This window comes from Miscanthus floridulus, chromosome 6, assembly GCF_019320115.1.
Source record: "Miscanthus floridulus cultivar M001 chromosome 6, ASM1932011v1, whole genome shotgun sequence".
In the NCBI taxonomy this organism is placed as follows: domain Eukaryota; kingdom Viridiplantae; phylum Streptophyta; class Magnoliopsida; order Poales; family Poaceae; genus Miscanthus; species Miscanthus floridulus.
The window spans coordinates 104,489,922-104,509,683 of record NC_089585.1 but is presented as its reverse complement, the minus strand read 5'-3'; positions in this window follow the sequence as shown (position 1 = coordinate 104,509,683).

Here is a 19,762-nt window from a genome sequence, read left to right as displayed (position 1 = left end):
ATGAAGAATAAATTGGTGAGAGGTTTGAAGGATGTGAAATTTGAGAAGGACAAGCTTTGTAGTGCATGTCAAGCCGGCAAGCAAGTTGCAAACACTCATCCAACAAAAGCTTACATGTCAACAACAAGAGTGCTAGAGCTTCTTCACATGGATCTATTTGGACCAATAACTTACAAGGGTTTGAGAGGCAATCTCTATTGTCTTGTGATAGTTGATGACTACTCTAGATATACTTGGGTGTTCTTTCTTCATGACAAGACCAAAGTGGCCTGCATGTTTCAAGAATTTTGCCAAGAGAGCACAAAATGAATTTAAAGTTAAGCTCAAGAAGATAAGAAGTGACAATGGAAAAGAATTTGACAACACAAACATTGAAGCATATTGTGATGAAGTAGAGATCAAGCATGAGGTCTCCGCAACATACACTCCTTAATAAAATAGTGTAGTAGAGAGAAAGAATCAGACACTTATCACCCTTGTAAGAACAAGGCTTGATGAGTACAATACACCCAAAGCTCTATGGGTGGAAGCTATCAACACCACATGTTATGCATCTAATTGCCTATTTCTTTAAAAGTTTCTTGGCAAGACCCTATTTACACCAAAATTTGGAAGAGGATGTTGTAAAGACTCAAAAGCTCCCAAGATCATGTCACCAGGGAATCAATTGCGTGCAGATCGAAACCAGCTGATTCAGATATGGAAATTGGAATTGGCTTTCCTCAGATAGCGCCAGCGGATAACAACAAAGGCTACGTTTGATGCCAGGACGAAACATGCTGGACTCTACGAAAAGAGAAAGATTAGAGTCTAAGTTATCTTAAATTAGGAATGTTTTCTCTAGGGTCAAAATTTGTAATGAGTCGCACTTAGACAAGAGTCATGCACAGGGCCCGGGTATAAATACCAAACCCCAACTATTGTAAAGGGACATCAATCAATCCAATATACAAAGTTATTTACTTTTTCGGCCCCGACCACCTCTTAGGAGTAGGAGTAGAGTAGATCTCGGTGAGTTCTTCAGCAAGTACGGCTGCATCGATCTGGTCGACCTCCACTGCTTGTTGTAAGTACCATCATGGCTTATACCTCTGTTCATACGGCTGCATCGATCCGGTCGACCTCCACTGCGACTCTAGTATAAGTTAGTTATCGATTCTTGCCTAGTTCAAGTATGGCTGCATCGATCCGGTCGACCCCCACTGCATGAACTAGATCAAGGTCAAGTTATCGGCTCTATCTTAGGATGACAGTCTTTGGTAGATTCATTAAGTTACCGATATTGCTTATTGCTTTCATTATTTATCTAATTACAACAATATCACTCTGTCCAATTGGGATTGATCTAGATTAGCCTTATATCTTGTTTAGCCCATCATTTGCTAATCTAAATTGATCTAATCTGCACCTTAAATGATGAGTTATGTTCTATCGACTGTTTTATGTCAATCCTGATCGTGCATAGCGTGCGGTTAAAGCGTGTTGCATCTTAATTAGATTTATTGGCTAGTGAGAACCGTTCCATGGCCTGTTATCACGGCCTGTGTGATTCTGCCTCACACCCCACTATTAGCACCATGGAGTAGGGATCATTATTTAATAGGTCTATTCCTGATAATGCATGACTTTAGCTATGCGCTATGCCTAAATTGGCTATTTTAGCCGACATCGAGTGCTTCCACAAACAGTTCGCATCACAAGACCATTGAAGTAAAGATAGGTTGAACGATATGTTAGCCCTATGATCTTATTATTGTATTACAACCTGCATGATTCTACCTCATGCCCCCCTAATATTAGTAATGAGTTAGGGTCATCGAGTCTATTATTATTTCTATGGCCTGTATGATTCTGCCTCATGCCCCACTAGTTATAATGATAGATGAGATCTAACATGTTCATTAGATTTATCTTTATTAAACAGTTAAATGGTGTTGAATTGTTTCTTTATATAAAATGGGGTTCGGTTACTTATAATCATTGGCTCAGCACAAACCGATCATTGTTGATATCTTATTGCTATTGATTAATATCTGTTCGATTAATGATATTTGCCCTAAATGATAACCGATTCTTCTTATACAACCCAATGAGCTTTAATCAATTTATTCTCATAAATATGCTGGAATCGACTATTTAGTCGATCTCCTTTTATATCGGCTTTCATAGCCGCACATTCGGGACTGTCTGGCAACACCGGCAAGTTCCACCCTTAATTACTGATGAACTTTCTCTACTTGTCAATTACAGGGTCAAATTGACTGGCACGTCTTGGGAGAAGTGCGCAGGATCGACCATCCCTGCGCTAAAGCTAGGTGGATCTACTCCATCGAGCGGACCTCTTCCGGCTTGCTACGTGTGTCCTCGGACACGGGACTGAAAAATTCTGTGTCGACAGCATATTTCTGGCACGCCTGGTGGGACACCATAATCGTCATGGCATGTTCATAACAACAACGACGTCCTTATGCTGCATTATGAAGATCTACCTGATGGAGATAAGGGTATCATCAGCAAAGCTATAGAAGAGTTTCAGAACAAATATTTGTTGTCCTACACCAAAACACGTGACAACACAATTGTTTAGAAATTTCCACTACCAAGAGTTCTGTTACATGAGCAGACGGACACAACTGAAGCCGAAGATAGGCATTTCTTTAAAGAGGTTGTGGACAAATCTATTCAGTGATGCCATGTCGAGCCATAACGAAGCTTTCGTGGACGTATTCCATTACACCTTGAAAGAGGTGATTCATGAATTTCTAGTTGGTCAAGCCAGACCTGGCTTATTATAACATTCCTAGATCCATCGACCTAGGGGACCAATCAAGTCGGTACCTAGCCATCAAGAAGCAGCACCGACTGATAGTGGTGATGTCCAGATAGTTTAGGGTTCATCTAAATAAACTCAAGGAACTACTACAAATCAAACACAGTACAATCCTGAACCATCAGTACAACATGTGCAACAGCCGGTGGGGCAAAATCAGAACCAAGTGATCAATTTTGGCACATCAGGCCACATATCGTCGCCGGCTCAAAAAATAGCACCATCAATTCAAAGGATCCATAGAGATATAGATCCTTATGTCTATAATCAGATACTTCAAGCAGCAAGCCAGCAAAGGACCCAACAGATTAAGATTCCACAAGGATATCGCTATGGCACAGATTATAACACCCTCCACATGATGCCAAATCTAGGATATCAAGGCACGCGGGATTTTAATCCACAGATGGGTCAACAGGTGCAGAGGAATCCAAATCCGCAAGCTGATGAATTGTTGCTGAGGGTGACTGAGATGATGAAGAATTGTTTAGTTTGAAGCCAAAAGGGCTGACCTTTTCATACAAACACCCATATCCAGAATGGTATGATTTGGTCGCTCTTCCAACAAATTACAGGCTCCTAGAATTCGCTAAGTTCACTGGCCAAGACAGTACAAGCACGATAGAATATATCAGTCGGTATCTTACACAATTGGGCGAAGCATCAGTTGAGGATGCCCATTGAGTTCGTTTCTTCTCTCTATCCTTATCAGGGTCAGCTTTCACTTGGTTTTTATCATTGCCAGTCAATTCCATTACCAATTGGGCTGACCTGGAGAAGAAGTTTCATACATATTTTTACAATGAGACTAGAGAAAAGAAGATTACCGATCTAACAACTATAAGATAGAAAACTAATGAATTAGGCACTGAATTTCTTTAGATGTTCTGAGATACTAGAAACTTGTGCTTCTCCTTAAACTTGGCCGATGATCAACTAGCTGCTTTAGCTATTCAAGGAATGCTACCGATGTAGAAAGAAAAGCTACTGAGATAAGAATTTGACAACTTAGGACAATTGGCTCAACGAGTAGCGGCGCTCAATAGCCAATTCTAGAATATGCAGTAGAGATACCCGGTTCTAGAAGAATACCACAGTAGCCGAAGTCTATGATCCATACTCAGTCGATGATGACTATGAAGATGAAGAAGAAGAGGTTGCTGCGGCTAAATGGAATTGGGGCAAGAAGACAGTAATGGTGCCCAATCCTTGGGGAAAAGGAGTTGAGGAGAGCTATGATTTTAATGTCACCAAATCAGACAAGCTCTTCGATTTCTTGCTTGAGAAAGGGTAGATCAAGTTGCCCGATGGTCATGTCATGTTTCCCCCTGATCAGTTGAAGAATAAGAAGTTCTGCAAGTTCCATAATGCTACTTCTCATTCCACTAATGAATGCAGAATCTTCAGGTAGCATATATAGAGAGCTATTCAGCTGGGGAGGCTCAAATTTGATACGCCTCGGAAAATAAAAGTTGATGATAATCCTTTCTTAGGAGGTCAAAACATGGTTGATGTTGGGCTATTCAAAGGAAAAACTAAGGTCCTAACATCAATCAAATCAAAAGAAGCTAGGACAGTCGATCCCAAGATAGAAATATCGGCTGACGAGTACAGAGAGATTAGAAGACATCGTGCCGAGCAAAAGAGCCGATGCGAGCAGGGGAAGACGTCAAAAGTAGGGACAACAAAGCCATGGGTCATATCTCGGATTCTGTTGAGTAAATGGCAGCGGTAGAAGGAAAAGGATTATCGGCATTGGTTAAAAGATCAAGCATACCAGCATCAATTGAAACAAGAGAGGTATGAAAGAGAACATGCTGAGTTACATTGGAATTGTCCCTTCTTCAGAGATTGCTGGAATGAAGGTTTGAAATTGCCTACCAGATATAACTGTCCAGAATGCAGCAATCAATATCAGGAGTATATGCAGTCTCAAACCAACCACCGGTCTATTCGTGCTCAAGATGCATATCATCATAATAACATGGATTAGCGCTTAAAAAATAGAAGTGTTCATGATCAACTTAGAAAAAGAGTCATTGGTCAGGACTAGGCTGATCATGAAGAAGAAGGCACTGAAAGAAGATATGTGTGGCAGGAAAGCCAGTGGTTCCCAGGAGGTTTAACAAGAAGCCAGAAGAGAAGGGTGCAATGCCTAAGGAATAAAGAGATGGAATAGGCTCAGGCATCCGGTAAGACTCAAGTATGGCGTACCAAACAAAAAGCTGATAGAAAGCAACCATCAGCTAATATCCAAATGGCTTTTCTGTTGCCATCGGAATTCAAAGCTCCGGTAGATCAAGAAGTTTATTCGAATTTTGATGAATCAGAGTATGAGGAGATAGTTGCCAAGTTGACATTTGTACAACAAGCAATATTTGATAAGCCAGTCAAACATCGGCACTTAAAAGCGTTATATATGAAAGGTCTTGTCGATGAGAAGCCGATGAACAAGATGTTGGTGGACGAAGGTGCTTCTGTCAATCTTATGCCTTACACTACTTTTCGTAAACTTGGCAAAGGATCAGAAGATCTGATGGAGACTGACATGATGCTTAAGGACTTCGGGGATAATCGTCTAAGACCTAGGAGGCAATAAACGTCGAGCTAACAATCGGAAGAAAAACTCTGCTCACCACATTCTTCATCATCAATGGAAAAGGGTCATATAGTTTACTCCTCGGTCGTGATTGGATTCATGTGAATTGCTGTATACCATCGACCATGCATCAGTGTTTGATTCAATGGCATGGAGATGATGTCGAACTGGTTTGTGCTGATGAATCCGTGAGCATCACAATAGCTGATCTAGTCTTTTGGGAACTAGGAGACTTCAAATGTTTTTTTGGCAAGTCATAGGAAGGAGGCTTCATTAAGATCAGCAGTGAAAGCCAACAGCCGATGCAAGCGATCAGCTCTGAAAGCCTATTTTAGCAGAAAAATCACGATTTCACGTCGGCCATTGGATTTAAGGAAAAATAAGCGTTGAGTCTTGGAGATGGATTTAGGCCAACGTATGTGAATGCTGAGTCAGAGTGTAAGTGCAATTTAGAGTTAATAGATTTCTTAAAGAAGATCTATTTCGCTTAATAGGATGATCGACCTGGGTTCATTAATCGTTCGACTTTTGATATAAAAAGTTCTGTGGTACATTATCCTAACATCCGGTCAACATTTGATAGCCGATTCATTCTCGGCTCTAATAGCCGATACCAGAAAGGTATCGCCTCTAGTTCAAAATATGAGAATCTTCAAAGATAATGAAAGTCGATACGATATGTATCGCTTATAGAGCAAAAACAAAAGATAAAAATAGTCATACACAAGGGCATTGTACTGAGGTACATTCATGGAAAGAACAGGAGTCTTTATTCATCGGATGACCCTAGATACAATCTAGTCAAAGACTTTGTTCACCACATCCTGAGCGGATGTGATGTCCATGATGGCCTCCACCGCTGCGGTGAAATCTTCTATCAAATCTTCATGTCCCTTAGGGCCATCGCTAATCGGGAAGCCAACCTCCATGGCGTGGAGATCATGCCTGGTTTGGACCTGTGCCATAGTTAGCACCACCGATGCACTATGAGGAACACTGTGAAGAGCAATCTCCTGGATGCGGGCTGGGATGTCTTGGAGACGAGCATCATTGGGGGAACCCCTCGCATTGATGGGGTCCGTGACTGCGTTTGCCGCCAACTGGAGAGATTCCAATTGCACCGTTTGAGCTGGCAATTGCAGAAGAATATCAAGACAAAGGCAATGGAAACCAGAATGGAAACATTCATGGAGCTCATCTTACCTGCTACTACAGCGTCAGACTTAGCCAGCCGCGCTCGAACAACGTTGGCCTCCTCCTCAGCTGCATTAAGGGCTGCTTGGAGAACTCCTAGATGAACCTCCAGTTGGCCGTTGTTCTGAATCACCTCGGAATAGCGGTCCTCGGCAGCCCTCCATTTTAGGAAGGAGCGTCGAGCATCATCACCATCATATGAGTTGGAAGAACCTAACGATGAAGCCGGCGCGGAAGATGTAGCATCAGCGGGTTTGTCAGTCCTGGGAAAAGGATGAAGGCTGTCATTCACAATGAACCTATAGGTGAGTCAGAACAGATCATCATCATGAACAGAGGTTGCCAATCTCACCTCATGCGTTGAAGACGCTGGTTCATCGTCATGTCTTCTACCGGGATCTCCTCTACCGCGTGCTTACCTCGATTACCTTCGCCGGCCATGAGAAATGATTGGATCTATAGAAAAGAGGAAGGGAACCACTATAGGGTTTTGGCAGGTGGAAGAAAGCGAAGCAATAGTTGCAGATAGAGATGTGTTTGAGGCCAAAGCCCTTGGCTGTTATTTGAAGATATGAAGCGAAGAGGCAGACGCCTCGGGGCGCGCAAAAGGCAACCGCAATTAATAGATGGCGAAACGCCACTTCACCAATGTCAAAGAAATACGATGCCAGATGACTAAGGATGGAAGATCAAAGGGCTCCCTTAATAAAGGCCATATTTTTAGACCTAGATAGAATTAAAGCCAAGGGTCTAGAATCGGCTATTTTCAAAATCGGTTCTTCAGCTAGACTAAAGGATGACTTTTGGGAAGGCTAGGAATGAATTACCCTTAATGACCGAGGGCAAAAGGGTTGATAGAGTCACCCTATAAACCCATGCATAGCCATAGTATAGTCTCTCCTTGGGAAGTTTAAACCAGATTGAGGTGTGTTATGCCGATGTTTACAAGAATTTTGTGATGAATAGCTTAGAAGATTTGTACTGCCTTCGGCCGCGTGCTCTTGAAAAGCATTGAAGCCTACGAACCAAGGATTGCAATGTTATGATTGAGAGGTCAGGAATGAGCAATTCTCTGAGGGAGGTTTGGTTTGGAGAGTAAGATTGCCGATCAAGTCAAAGGATAGCAAATCCGGCAAAAAATTGTTGAGTAATTGAGAAGAACCTTATCGGATCAAGCATGGTGCGCTGGGTAATATTTATATTTTAGAAACACTAAGAAGGATTTGGTAGAGCGATCGAATGGGGGATATTTGAAGGAATATTACCCTAATGTTTAGATTAATACTGGGCAACCAATTTGCTCGATTGACAGCTCTAATAGCCGATACCAGGAGGGTATCGCTTCTGGTGCAAAATAAACCCAGAAGGGTAAAAGTCGGTATAATGTGTGTCGCCCACAGGAGCAAAGCAAACACGAACAAGAGTGATGCACGTAGCATGGAGTACTGAAACAAAAGAAGAAATCATTCAAGACAGAGGAATTGTTTGCTAATATCACATATTACAAACTACGGGCCGGGAAACACTTTGGCTATTATATATCATTGGCCTCGGGAGATGATTGACATCGAACCATGCCAGAGCCAATTCTACAAGGGAGAGACATTCAATGAGATTCTAGGCCATGCCAATCAATGGAGGCGAGCAGATTGTCGTTGTCAATCCACCTCCTTTGATAACAAGGGAGTTGGGGACGAACTATCGAAGAAGAGGACCCTAAAGGCCGAATGGAGTTGGCCCTATTCTCTAAGGCAGTGGGGGCATCATGAGTTGTACCCTCTTGATGATGAGGGCACTGACACAGTGATGCAGGTCCGTTAAGGGCCTCCTCAGCGAACTTCTTGCTATTTTGCATGATCTCAAGCCTACGAAGAAGTGGAACTATACTAAGGACGCGGAAGGGTTGAGGTGAAGCGAGTCATTTTTTGATCCCTAGCTGTGGCCTTACATATATAGCCCGGGGGGATAGATCTCGCCAGCAGTATGAAATTGAAATCAAATACAGAAAGGGATCGATGCTCCGAGAATTCAAGGAACAAAAAACGAAGAGATAACAGATTCGAACTTATTGCTCTCCCAAGTTATAGAATGTCATGGGATAGATACAAAAGATTTATATTGACCAACAATCAACCCACCAAAGCCTCTTTGGATTGAAGGGAGTTTGAATCCCCACAGGGCCGAAAGTCATCATAAATCAACTCACATTGGCCCATTCATAAAATTGCGATAGGGAAGGAAAATACCGCTTGTCTAACAAATGCCCAGCTGATTTCTCATAGCTGCTAGAAAGGAGCTTGTGGCTTTCCTAGTGGGCATTCGATTGAGCAAACAAGGGGGAAGTGTCCATGCATTTTAGCCTTTACAAGCACTAGAACAGCTCTATGAGCATGGAGAGAAAACCTAGGTGGTATCACAAGGATTCTTCTAACCGCAGTAGCTGATTCTCTTGCTCAACAAGTTGCTAAGATGAGAGACACAATCACCCTAAGCACAAGAATTCTTCTAACCATGTAAGATCTTTATAAGATAGACCATGGAAGGTCCAGCGGGGTCGAGAGCACTTGAGAAGGCAAGAATAGGAGAAACATGGCTGAATTATTGAGTTACTCTTGCCAGGGTGGGATGGGCATTTTATAGCTGGCCCAGGAAGATGAATCCAAGTGCCCGTGAAGCAGTGATGATCTGGTAAAAAGTCTTGAGGCATAGGCTCACCGAGTGGATGCTGAGCAGGCGACAAATAGTGGACCCTAGATCAAGGTTCTCTACCCATGACTATGGGCCAATCAGGGATACAGACATGATAATTTTGGGATAAAATTACTTTTATCCCAAAATTGGAGGGCATGTGTTTACACCAAAAATTGGAAGAGGATGTTGCAAAGACTCGAAAGCTCCCAAGATCATGTCACCAAGGAATCAATTGCATGTAGATCAAAACCAGCTGATTCGGATACAGAAATTGGAATGGGCTTTCCTCAGATAGCAGCCAGCGGATAACAACAAAGGCTACATTCAGTGCCAGAATGAAACATGCCGGACTCTACGAAAAGGGAAAGATTAGAGTCTAAGTTATCTTAAATTAGGAATGTTTTTCTCTAGGGTCAAAATTTGTAATGAGTCATACTTAGACATGAGTCATGCTTAGACAGGAGTAATGCACAGGGCCCGGGTATAAATACCAAACCCCGACTATTGTAAAGGGACATCAATCAATCCAATATACAAAGTTATTTACTTTTTTAGCCCTGGCCACCCCTTAGGAGTAGGAGTAGAGTAGATCTCGGCTGAGTTCTTCTGCAAGTACGGCTGCATCGATCCGGTCGACCTCCACTGCTTGTTGTAAGTACAGTCATGGCTTATACCTCTGTTCGTATAGCTGTATCGATCTGGTCGACCTCCACTATGACTCTGGTATAAGTTAGTTATCGATTCTTGCCTAGTTCAAGTATGGCTGCATCGATCCGGATCGACCCCCACTGCATGAACTAGATCAAGGTCAAGTTATCGGCTCTACCTTAGGATGACAGTCTTTGGTAGATTCATTAAGTTACCGATATTGCTTATTGCTTTCATTATTTATCTAATTACAATAATATCACTCTGCCCGATTGGGATTGATCTAGATCAGGCCTTATATCTTGTTTAGCCCATCGTTTGCTAATCTGAATTGATCTAATCTGCACCTTAATTGATGAGTTATGTTCTATCGGCTATTTTATATCAATCCTGATCATGCATAGCGTGCGGTTAAGGCATGTTGTGTCTTGAGTAGATTTATTGGATAGCGAGAACCATTCCATGGCCTGTTATCATGGCCTGTGTGATTCTACCTCACACCCCACCGTTAGCACCGTAGAGTAGGAATCGTTATTTAATAGATCTATTCCTGATAATGCATGACTTTAGCTGTGCGCTGTGCCTGAATCGACCATTTTTGTTGATATCGAGTGCTTCCACGAACAGTTCGCATCACGAGACCATTGAAATAAAGATAGGTTGAAAGATATGTTAGCCCCATGATCTTATTATTGTATTACGACCTGCATAATTCTGCCTCATGCCCCAAAGATATTAGTAACGAGTTAGGGTCGTCGAGTCTATTGTTATTTCTATGGCCTACACGATTCTACCTCATGCCCCACTGGTTATAATGATTGATGAGATCTAACATGTTCATTAGATTTATCTTTATTAAACGGTTAAATGGTGTTTAATTGTTTCTTTATATAAAAGGGGGTTCGGTTACTTATAATCATTGGCTCAGCACAAACCGACCATTGTTGACATCTTATTGCCATTGATTAATATCTGTTCGATTAATGATATTTACCCTGAATGATAATCGATTCTTCTTATAAAACCCAATGAGCTTTAATCGATTTATTCTCATGAATATGCTGGAATTGACTATTTAGTCGATCTCCTTTCATATCGGCTTTCATAGCCGCACATTCGGGACTATGTGGCAACACCAGCAAGTTCTACCCTTAATTATAGATGAACTTTCTCTCCTTGTCAATTGCAGGGTCAAATTGATTGGCATGTCTCGGGAGGAGTGCGTAGGATCGACCATCCCTACGCTAAAGCTAGGCGGATCTGCTCCATCGAGCGAACCCTTTTGGCTTGCTACGTGTGTCCTCGGCACAGGACAAAAATTCTGTGTCGATGGACCCCTTATGAGTTGCTCAATGGGAAGAAGCCAAACGTATCTTTCTTCTAGGTGTTTGGTTGCAAATGCTACATCTACAAGAAGTGGCAACACCTAGCGAAGTTCCAAAGATATTGTGATATTGGTTTTCTTGTTGGTTACTCATCAAAGTCCAAAGTATATCAAGTATTTAATCATGCCACCGGCTTGGTTGAAGAAACATATGATGTGGAATTTGATGAATCTAACAGCTCCTAAGGAGCACATGAGAATCTTGAGGATGTAGGTGATGAACCATTGAGGGAGGCCATGAAGAACATTCTGGTTGGAGACATCAAGCCCAAAGATGATGAAGATGATGTACAAGTGATTGATCCAACCTCTTCATGAAATATACCACAAGATAATGATAAAGATGGGAGAGTAGAAAATGAAGATAATCATGTCTCCCATGATCAAATGGTGGCACAAGCTCAAGATGTTGATGCTCCACAACCTCCCCCTCAAGTGGTTGATAGAAGAAATTCACTTCTACTACAAGCACATCCACAAGATCTCATCATATGGAGTTCTTCAAAGGGTGTAATGACTCGCTCTCAAAAACTTACTTCATTTATTAAACATCACTCATTTGTTTCTTGCATTGAGCCCAAAATGTAGAAGAAGCTCTTTAAGATCCGGATTGGATAAATGCCATGCATGAAGAGTTGAACAACTTCACCCGAAATGAAGTTTGGACACTTAAAGAGCGACCTCAAGATGCTAGAGTCATTAGAACAAAGTGGATGTTCCACAACAAACAAGATGATCAAGGCATCATTGTGAGGAACAAGGCAAGGCTAGTTACAAAAGGGATTCTCCTAAGTTGAAGGGTTAGATTTTGGAGAGACCTTTGCACTGGTAGCAAGACTTGAAGCCATTCGTATCCTTCTTGCATATGCATCCCATCATGAAATGAAATTATATCAAATGGATGTTAAAAGTTCATTTTTAAATAGTTTCATAAATGAACTAGTCTATGTTGATCAACCTCCCTAGGTTTGAAGACCCTAAATATCCTAATTATGTTTATAGGTTATCCAATAGGCGCTATATGGGCTTAAGCAAGCAAGAGCTTGGTATGAGCGTCTTTGGGATTTCCTCATTGAGAAGGGCTTCATCATTAGGAAGGTCGATACCACACTATTCACCAAGAAACTTGATGGAGAGATCTTCATTTGTCAAGTATATGTTGATGATATCATATTTGGCTCATCAAATGAAGACTATTGTAAAGAGTTTGTTGAATTGATATCAAAGGAGTTCGAGATGTCTATGATTGGAGAGCTTACATTCTTTCTTGGTTTTCAAGTCAAGCAAATGAGAGAGGGGATTTTCGTCTCTAAAGAAAAATATACCAAGGACCTTCCCAAGAGGTTCAAAATGGATGAATGTAAGCCAATCAAAATACCAATGCCATCTAATGGACATCTCGACCTAGATGAGAGGGTAAATCGGTTGATCAAACTCTCTACCGTTTTATGATTGGTAGTTTATTACATTTTACCGCATCTAAGCCCGACATCATGTTTAGTGTGTGTATGTATGCTAGATTTCAAGCTAATCCTAAGGAGGCTCACATGGTTGCCGTTAAAAGAATCCTTAGGTACCTTAAGCACACACCAAGCATTGATCTTTGGTATCCCAAAGAAGCTAGATTCCAACTAGTTGGCTATTCCGATTCGAATTATGTCAGTTGCAAAATTGATAGAAAAAGCATATCCGGAGGATGCCATTTGCTTGGTAGATTACTAGTGTCTTGGACCTCCAAGAAGCAAAATAGTGTGGCATTGTCCACCACCGAGGCGGAGTACATTACCGTGGGTGCTTGTTGTGCATAAATTCTTTACATGAAGCAAACTCTTCTAGACTATGGTGTAGTTCTAGAAAAGGTACCTCTCTTGTGTAACAATGAGAGCGCGGTAAAGCTTGCTAATAACCTGGTTCAACACTCTCGCACCAAGCACATAGATATCCACCATCATTTTCTTAGAGATCATGTAGCTAAAAATAATATATCACTAGAAGGTGTAAGGACTGAGGATCAATTAGCGAATATCTTCACTAAATCGCTGGATGAGGCTATGTTTTGTCGGTTGAGGAGTGAGCTCAATGTGCTTGACCTTAGTAACTTCAATAAAAAATGAGCTTGTGTTGTCCCTTCAAATAGAGAGAGGCTTTGTCGGTTCTTTTTTATTATCTTTTGAGCATCCGCTGTGTTTGTCCACAAATAGAGAGAGCATTTGAACCTCCCAATGGTTGATTTCTCTATTTGTGTGGCCACATGTTGCTCATCGCCCTTTTGTTGCCTATTTTCCTAAAAAGAATTATAGCTGAAGGCAAATTATTTTAAATTTTTTTAGGGTTTGAGAGAAGTCTCTCATACCAGTCCCAATTTGTGTTTCTTCTTGGTCTTATTGAAGTTGAGACTTAATTGGGAAAAAGTGGCGCGCAGGATGGAAGCAAAACAGTAGCTGAAGAGTGATCGACGCGGCACGGGACTTTGCTCCAAGCATCCGATCAGTACTTCTGAAGAACTGCTGCTGAAGGAGGACCAGACACTAAATAGTGTTTGCCCAGCGTCCGGTGAGACATGCCTCCATGTCCGGTCATGTGCGTGTTGATTCTCGAGAATGATCAGACTCTATGGAGCGTCCGGTCACGTGTCATCAGACGCGTTCGATCGCCATTTGGGCATTTCTAGACCTCTCTGTACTCGATCGAACTCTGGTTTGCTACGTCTGGTCATTTTCACCAGCGCGTCCGGTCGCTTCAACTCATGTGGATTAGATCCATTTCCTATGTAACTGTCACAAGGGGGCCCTCATTTATATAACCATGTTCATGCCACCTTGCCCTCACTGTGCCTGCATCTCTGCTATTACGCCCTCGCCTATGCCTCCACCACCAAGCCCATACCATACTGCCCTAGCCGACGCGCCACCCTCACATCTCCCTCGATGCGCCTGTGCCTATGCCTCCACCACCAGAGTCTACTCCTCGCCTCGACTCATCAGCGTCTTAGCTTGCTCTGGCAACCTCACGCGTCTTTCTCTTGGCGTCTCATGCTCGCGCTCCGGTGATTCCCTTAGCTAGGTACCATTCCTCTAGGTGCTCCACCTATACGTCCAGTGCCATGCACTGGCATTTCCATGACCTACAACGCCCTTGAAAGGGTCGAGATGGCGACTAGAGGGGGTGAATAGTCTTTTCTAAAACTTAATCACGTTGGCTAACCGAAACAAGTACAGAATTAAAACTATCGATCTAGCCAAGACTACACCTCTCTATCTATATTCACTAGCACCTTTCAAAGATACTAATTAAGCAACAAAAGTGCCAGGCTAGCTAGAGCTCTCCTAACCAATTCTAGGAGCAAGGTCACACAAACCTATGCCACTAGTACTTTAAGCAACAAGGGAGCTCCTACACATGCTAGTAAGCAAAAGCACAGAGCCAACTAAGCTTACTAGCAATGCTCAATAACAAGGCAACCAATGCCAAATTAGAGAGCGCAATTACTTAGCTACACAAACTAAGCAATGTGACTAACAAGGTTACGCAAACCAAATTAGCCATGCAAAGGAGCTACTTCTATGCTACACAAGCAAGAAGATAACTAGTAAGCTACACAAGCTAACTAATTACAAGAGCAACTACACAAGCTTAATATGTATAAAAGTAATTATAAGCTTGTGTAATGGGGATGCAAACCAACGAGAAGAACATGGTTGACACGATGATTTTTCTCCCAAGGTTCACGTGTTTGTCAACACGCTAGTCCCCGTTGTGTCGACCGCTCACTTGGTGGTTCGGCAGCTAATTAGCATCACCTGCTAAGCCCGCACATCGAGCGCCACAAGAACCTACCTCAAAAGTGAGGGTAGCTCGATGACACGCTTTACTAAAGTTGCTCTTCGTGGCTCCCGCGGGGCGAGCATAATGCCCCTCACAAGCACTTCTCCGGAGCGCCGCACAAGCTTCTTGCGGGCTTCGATGGAGACCACCACCAAGCCATCTAGGAGGTGGCAACCTCCAAGAGTAACAAGCACCACCGGCTTGTAACTCGATCACCTAGTGCCACTCGATGCAACCTCATGATGCAATCGCACTAGAATCGCTCGCTCACACAATCGAATGATCACTATCATGTATATGTGTGATGGAGGGCTCCCAAGCACTCACAAGCATGGACACTAAGTCCCCTTAGGTGCTCAACACTAGCCATGGCCGAGGGCCACTTCTATTTATAGCCCCAAGGGCTAAACTAGCCGTTACCCCTTCACTGGGCGTTTTTTGGGCTGACCGGACGCAGCACCAGACGCACCGGACGTGCATCCCGGACACGTCCGGTCGCAATACCGGACGTGTCCGGTAGCGCCTGATTGCCACGTGTCCCATTCAAACTAGCCATTGCCACAATAGCTCTCTGACATGTCCGACCGGATGCTCACATCGGACGCAGAAGCAGACATGACCAGACGCTAAGGCGCTGTGTCCGGTCGAGTTCAGTAAGCACCCAGGTCCGACTAGACGCATCCGGTCGACCGTTCACAGAACACCGACCATGCAGATTCACACCAGACACGTCCGGTGTGGCGACCGGATGCGTCCGGTCGCTGAGTTTGCCGGTTAATACCGGACATGTTCGGTCACCATACCAGACGCGTCCGATCACTCTCTGACCAGCGCGACTCACTCCTTTTCTTCACCAAGTTGATCCACATCAACTCCAACTTTATCTCCTTTGTAAATGTGCCAACACCACCAAGTGTACACCACCATGTGTATGTGTGTTAGCTTTTCACAATCATTTCCTAAAGGGTTAGCCACTCAACTTGACACACCACTCAATCCTAGCAACGATGCAAAGTTAGATCACTCGAGTGGCACTTAGATGACCGATATGCAAACAAGTTTGCTCCTCTTGATAGTACGACCATCTATCCTAAACCCGGTCATAAACTTCTCTACACACCTATGACCGGTGAAATGAAATGCCCTAGGTTATATCTTTGCCTTGCGCATTCCATTCCATCTCCTCCAACATCGATGCAACACATGCACCAACACGATCAACAATGATATGATCCACTTCATATCATCACGTGATCATATTGGTTCATCGATCTTGACTTCACTTGCTCTTCACCGTTGCCATCATCCATCGGCACCAAGTCTTGCTCAAGCTTCATCGCCACACGGTCCATCACTCCAAAGCCTTCGACTTGCCCTTCATGCTTGCAACCGGTCCATTAAGCCAAGTCTTGTCTTGATCTTCTCCACCTTGATCACATGACTCAATGTCATGTCTCATGTGCAATAAGCTCCTTCATCATCACATGTGTGAGCTTTGCAACATCTCCAAGCCATTTTCACCTCCATGGCATATGTTGCTCACACACATGTACCTATGGACTAATCACCTATATATCTCACATAAACACAATTAGTCCACCTAAGTTGTCACTCAATTACCAAAACCAAACAAGGACCTTTTAATCTCCCCCTTTTTGGTAAGTGATGACAACTCTACAAAGATATATAATTTAAGCTCTTTTGGATTCATGTTGCTTGCCCAAGCAATTTTACCATGTGTAAATGATTTTGGACAAGTACCACAAACCCGAAATGGTAGTATTAGCTCCCCCTACATATGTGCTAGGGTATTTGATCTTAAGCTTGCACATATGCATAGACTTAAATTATGGGAGAGTAATTACTACCGAATGATGCTAAGGTGTATAGAATAAACCTTTGAAGTGTGATACCAATCGTAGTTGCACCTTTAAGTTCATCCTTAGCACCATGATTAGCTAGATGCCACTTAGAAATAAAAACACTAGATACCTCATGAGATCAACATTAAAAATAAGGTACTAGCATTACTTGTAAAGCATACCAAGTGTCTAGCTATCATCCAATGCATGCTAGTTATCAAATCATCATTCAAGTTCTACAACTAGCATACACCACACAAGCATGCATATTGAATTTGAAAGTTTTATGCAATGCAAGCAAGCACATGAATATGCACATATCAAATGCAATCAATCAAAGTTCATGAGCTTGCTCCCCCTATTTGTGTGCTTCTCTTCTTATCCAAGAATTTTGATCCATCTCTTTTCTCCAATGTTGCTCCCTCTTTGTCTATGTCCATGTCTTATCTCTTTCCTTTGTACATTCTAAAGATTTTCATATCTTTTACATCCTTGTACAATCTCTCCCCCATGGTACAATTTTCCCCCATATCTTTCATATCATATCATATCTTTGTACAATTTCTCTCCCTTTGTCATCAATTTCCATAAAGGGTATGCTTCTTATTGATGCAAAGGTATGCACTTTGGGATAGATGGTTGAGACTAGAAGTTTGCATTTTTTATGGACATTACTTGAATATTGGAATGACACCACATGTAGATACCATTTAAAAAAATGCGACTTGTACTACTTGTATCTTATCATTCTTATGCATGGGTCATCTATTTTATACACTTAAGCTCTTGTAGATGAGGGATGCATTCTTCATTTTATGATCACTTAAAGTTGAGGATCACTTGTGGAACCATCATTTTTTATGATTGATACCAATTGTAGGATACCAATTGAATGGTTTGATATCATTTTAAATAATTTTCTATTTTAGAACCACTAGTTGGATTTATCAATTTTGATTGTTTTCTTGAACATTTGCTATCTTTATGAGTACCACTTATAGGATATCACTTGTGGGTTGATCTAGACATTACTTATGAATTTTTTATAAAATACTTGAGTCTAGATACCACTTGAAACATTCAAATTAGATATCCATTTGCATTGTTTGTCTTATGCTTGTACTCTTATCATTATCATGAGCTTCTTATGTGACTTGAACTAAATTGATTTGCTTAAGCTTTCAAGTCTGGTTTGAACCAATGACAAGCTTCTTCACACCTCATGTAGGGGTTATCTTACCAATGTTGTACTTGTTACTTGTTTAGCAATTCAAATTAAGTCAAATACTTAGGTTTACTAGCTCATGAACAAATTCATATACTAACCACTAGATCAATTAGCCATTCAAGCAATAGTGGTAGGCTATGAATTTAAACATTTCATTTGTTATGCATGATCCTATGAAGCATGTACTATATGCACTAACTGCATACTAGTAAGGGATGAAATAATCATGCACATTACAATGATACCTTTGCAATGTTGGAGTAGATGATAGTCATATAGATTCCAATTCATTACTCCAATAGCAATGTGAAGTCTAATTTATAAGCTTGGTGAAGACCAATAGATACCAATTTAAATTTCATTCTTCACCCATATGACATGAATACCGCTTATGATCAAGTGCACTTTTTTGTTGTGGTTGACTTGCTTCATCTTTTGATTCTTGCTTGCACGAGAGAACTATTTGGAAATACCACTTGAAATATCTAGCTCTCTGTTGGGTGTTGCTTGCTTTTCTTAATCAATCCTTTTGATTGCTTCAACTAAGCATCTTAAATGTCCTCGGATCACCACTTCTATGTTAGCCTTCCAAGTACCACACTTGGTTTACCTACACATAGGCGGCAAGCCCCTACACTAGGGAGAAGTGACCTCTCTCCAAGAACCATCCTTGACACTCACTTGAAATAACTTGATTGATCGATCCAAGTGATGGACTTAACTTTGATGAGTAACCTTGATTCTTTCTTTAAGTACTTTTGTTTCTATTTTGTTTAAGTCATTTTATTTCTACCAAATGATTTCCAATAGTCACTAGAACTTAAACTTCAACTTCATCTTGAGTTTGATCTTGATCTTCCAATTTGAGTACTGAATGTGTGCAAAGTACACTCCACAATCAAATAGCCTTGTACTCATATCTTGTCATGCTTCTAGATCATTTCAAAACCAAACTTAGGTACCTCAAACACTTGTAAACATGTTTCCAACTTGAGGACCTTTCAATCAAAGTGACTCTAGATCAATCCAACATTTGTCACTTTTCTGACAGATTTAGTACCCTTCAAAGAAATAAGCATATATCCCAGAGTACAAATTCAAATACCACGAAATTTGGTGGAGATGTTATTTACTAAGTTATATAGTAGCTGTAAAAATTTTAGCTTCATTTGACTTCTAGATTGCTGCCATATATCAATTCTTCCACCACTGCTACATGCTGAAAACTGCTGCACTATAGCTGACAAGAACTACTCCAAAACCGAAGCATTTCTTATCCAATTTTTATGAAATTTCTATAGCATCTTATACCATAAGTCTAGAGAATGTACACCAATTTTCAAGCCAATCCAACAAGTTTTCATTACTCAAACATGGCTAAGATCACAGTGAGCTCAGATTCTCAATTATAGGACAAATTTCAACACTTGAGCTATTCTTCATCAAATATGAATCAAACTTGAAGCTAACTTGTTTGAATACTTCCATAAGACATATATCC